This window comes from Hyperoodon ampullatus (genome assembly GCF_949752795.1).
Source record: "Hyperoodon ampullatus genome assembly, chromosome: 1".
Taxonomy (NCBI): Eukaryota; Metazoa; Chordata; class Mammalia; order Artiodactyla; family Ziphiidae; genus Hyperoodon; species Hyperoodon ampullatus.
Window position 1 is genome coordinate 58,840,764 of NC_136914.1, and position 3,984 is coordinate 58,844,747.

Here is a 3,984-nt window from a genome sequence, read left to right on the forward strand (position 1 = left end):
AATAAAAATTTGAACTCGGTATTTGGTGAACTGTAAAAAGTTGGCCAGTTAATTAGAAATGAACTGAAAAAGAAATTTGTCGTTAATAAAGAGTACAATATCTAATCCAGTGGTTCTCAACCCTGGCTGCACATTCAAATCACTTTAGGAGTTTTTAAAAATAATCATGCCAGGTCCTATCCTGGCCAATAAAATCAGAATTTCAGGGGCCTGGACAGCAGCATTCAAAAACTACCCCAGATTGGGGCTTCCCTGGTGGCGCAATAGTTAAGAATCCGCCTGCCAATGCAGGGGACACAGGTTCGAGCCCTGGTCTGGGAAGATCCCACGTGCTGCAGAGCAACTAAGCCCACGTGCCACAACTACTGAAGACGGAGTGCCTAGAGCCTGTGCTCCGCAACAAGAGAAGCCACTGAAATGAGAAATGAGAAGCCCCGCACCATAACAAGGAGTGGCCCCTGCTCTCTGCAACTAGAGAAGGCCCCCGTGCACAGCAACAAAGATCTAAAGCAGCCAAAAATAAATAATTAAATTTATTTAAAAAATACAAACTACCCAGGATTGAGAACCACTGTTCAAACCATTTAATTAGTTATTTCTCTCGCTGGTGAAGAGAGAAATAGCTAATTTCATTGTTTTGAATTGGGGAGGAAAAACTTTCCTCTACCCACTTTTGTGTTTGAGAGCCTACTAATTAAACTGACAGATTAGCAACAGAAAAGACAGTTCTAATCGAGTTAGAGGAAGTTCACAAAAGTGTGACTTAAAGGAGTGGTTAGAATTTGGGGCTTATATATCACCTTGCTAGGGGAAAGGGGGTGAAGTACGCTTATAAATGACTTAGAGGAAGTTGTGGGGAGAAAGCACTAATGGGAAAGCAAATGATTTTTAAGAAAGATAAAACGATCCTTAGGAAAATAGATGGTAGATATATGATAGTTCTGTAACGAAAGTCTGTTTAGGTGTCGATTTCTCGCTGTCTCTGGTGATGAGTTAATCTTCCCTGGTTGCTCCCTGTGAGGGGATTTATGGCAATGGAGTTCTTCTGGGAGGCTCTGCTATTAGGCAGACAGAGGATTTCAGGAACTCCAATGCCTTCTACCAAAAATTTTATGCCCCAGTGGCATATTCTGGACCCCTTCAATGTGGATCAAGTAGTTGGAATACTCAATTCTAATTACCTTGTGGGTCAGTAAAGTCTTAAATTGTTCCTTTTATATTCAGCTGAATCTGCTGAACACATATACAGGCACTCTCCAGGGGGTTTATACTAGCCTGGATTGAAATGTAACATATTTTACAGTTTCAAATCAAAGATATAGTGAGGAAAATGTGCACTCTTAAATATGACAGATCCCTTTTTAGGCTTGGGATCTTCTATGAGCATAATTCTTACGTCACTCCCCTATTTAAAATCTTTCAGTGACTCGATTCCAGGAAAAGCTTGAATTCCCTATTACAAAACACCTTCAGCTCCAGTTATGCCAGACTCCTTGGAGAATGCGTGCCCTTGTGCCGGCACGTCACTTAAGTTCTTGTAAGACTCTCCAGGCCACTCTTGTCTGACACCATCTCCACCGCTAAGTCAAAGAGATGTCCCTTTGTTGTGCTTCCAAGTCATGCTGTGCACACCTCCAGGACTGTTTACCACACTTCTAGAAGACTTTTTAATTGTATGGACTTAATAAGCCTCTTGAGGGCTCAGCCTGTTTTGTTTTGGTATACTTTGTGCTTATCACATAATACATTCAATATCTGAATAAATGGATAAAGCTTATTTCCCTAGTGCTTATAAAATTAAAGGTGTCCTCCTTTAGGAAAAAAATGTGTCTAAATATAAAATTATGGATAAGAACTGTTATGCAACTTAGTATTGGAATAAAGGAAATAGACTAAGCTCTCTAGGAGTCTTATCAGGCTGGGGAGAGAAAGCAAGACAGCAGAGCAGGACCATGTGGATACTATCTACAAGTTCTACAAATGCATTTGATTGTTGCTCCCTCCCTCGGTCTGGGGAAACTGGACCAGGTAATCTCTAAGACCCCTTTCCTGCTCTATTACTCTATGATTCTAAGGGATAAACAATTTGTTATCCAGATCATGATAACCTTACATTAGAAAAATACTCTAGAAATGTCAAATTACAGAATTTGTAGGCAAGATGTGAGGGGGAGAAATCTACTAGAATGTGCTTTTGAGAAAACATAAGCCAGGTTTTGTTAATAGCAAAGGCAAAGAAGAGAGAACTTAGTTTATTCCCTACGCCAAGGATATCTTTACTTCTCCCACTTCCTTTCCCTGTCCCCCATTTATTTCTCTATTTATGCATTCATTCAGCATTTTCCTGAGTATTTCCTTAGTGCTATTTTATTGCCCTACCCTGAAGGAACTATAACCCAGAGCAGTGGTTCTCAAAGTGTGGTTCCGCAGACCAGCAGGGTCAACATCACCTGGAAACATGTTATAAATTCGTACTCTTGGGCCCCACCCCAGACCCTATGAATCAGAAACTCCAGGAGTAGGGCCCCAACAATTTTAACAAACTTTCCAGATGATTCTGATGCACCCTGAAGTTTGAGTACTACTACTCTAGAAACACAATTATGATCCAGTTTTCGTGCTTTGATAGCAGTTGTACTAGGCACCCAATGTGTTCAGAGGTATGTAGGTGAGAAATGACATAACAACTGGCCTGTAGTTCTGGCATGAATAGTTCTTTGAACTCTCATTAGCCTAAGAATAATAAACATTTTCATTACTTAACGTTAACAGTTCGTATGACCAAAACCAGATCAAAAACTCTTTGAGGGCTTCCCTGGTGGCGCAGTGGTTGGGAGTCCGCCTGCCGATGCAGGGGACGCGGGTTCGTGCCCCGGTCCGGGAAGATCCCACATGCCTTGGAGTGGCTGGGCCCGTGAGCCATGGCCGCTGGGCCTGCGCATCCGGAGCCTGTGCTCCGCGGCGGGAGAGGCCACAGCAGTGAGAGGCCTGCGTACCGCAAAAAAAAAAACTCTTTGAGGGCAAAGGGCCGTCTACCCGAATCCCTGATGTTTAAAAAGTATTTGGTGAATCAAAGGCACAATAGCAAATTGTTACTGAAATCTTATTTGACATACAATATTACAAATCATATGCCGTGCTCCTTCAAGTTGCAAGACCTTAATGTTTTAAGTATAATAAGAGATATGGAAAATCCAATGGCATATCTTGAATTTAAGATGTTGCAACCTCAAATGAAACAGTATCCAACTAATGCAAAAGAAATTAAACTTTGCCCCGAGTACAGGGGACATATTTTTGCTACGCGGCTGTGACATACCAGCTGCTAGGATGATGTATACAAACTGCTCACATTAAAGTATAAGTACCTACACACGTCATACAAGGGGTTTACCTAAGAACCTGTGGAACAAAATTCCTTAATAACGGTCCTGAAGGGCAGATCAAGTTATGTTCTCTAACGCCTTCCATCAGGAAACGAAAGTTTATAATCTAAGGAACTTTTGGGAAATGCTCCTCAAAGCTTCGAGTCCGCAAGCCACGCTCGCGCCACAACCTAGAGACTTGCGTCTCCACCAGTCGCACCCACAGGGCTTGGCCGCACTGCCCACGTGCTTCCGAACACTTACCCGCAGGGCCAGCTTGCGTCATGTGACACACCTCGCAGGCCGCGCCTCTCATCTGTGACATCCCCAAAGGTGCCAGATTATTTTTTTAAAGAAAGCTGGCTTCAATCTCCAATAAAAAAGAGAGAGAGAACACGGACTTACAAGCACTTATCTTCTGTGATTTTCGCTTGTAAGCTTTTCCTCCCCTTTACGAGCAATCTTCCGGCACCACTTTTTCCTTATTGATCGGGCGTCTTCCTGGGCAGCTCCGCTGTTCTGGGTCTTTGCGGGCTGTAGGCACTGGCGCTGTGCGTCACTGCCCGCCGCCGTGTCCGCAGGCTGCTCCAGCCAGCCTCCTCTCGAGTCTGCGGTCTCA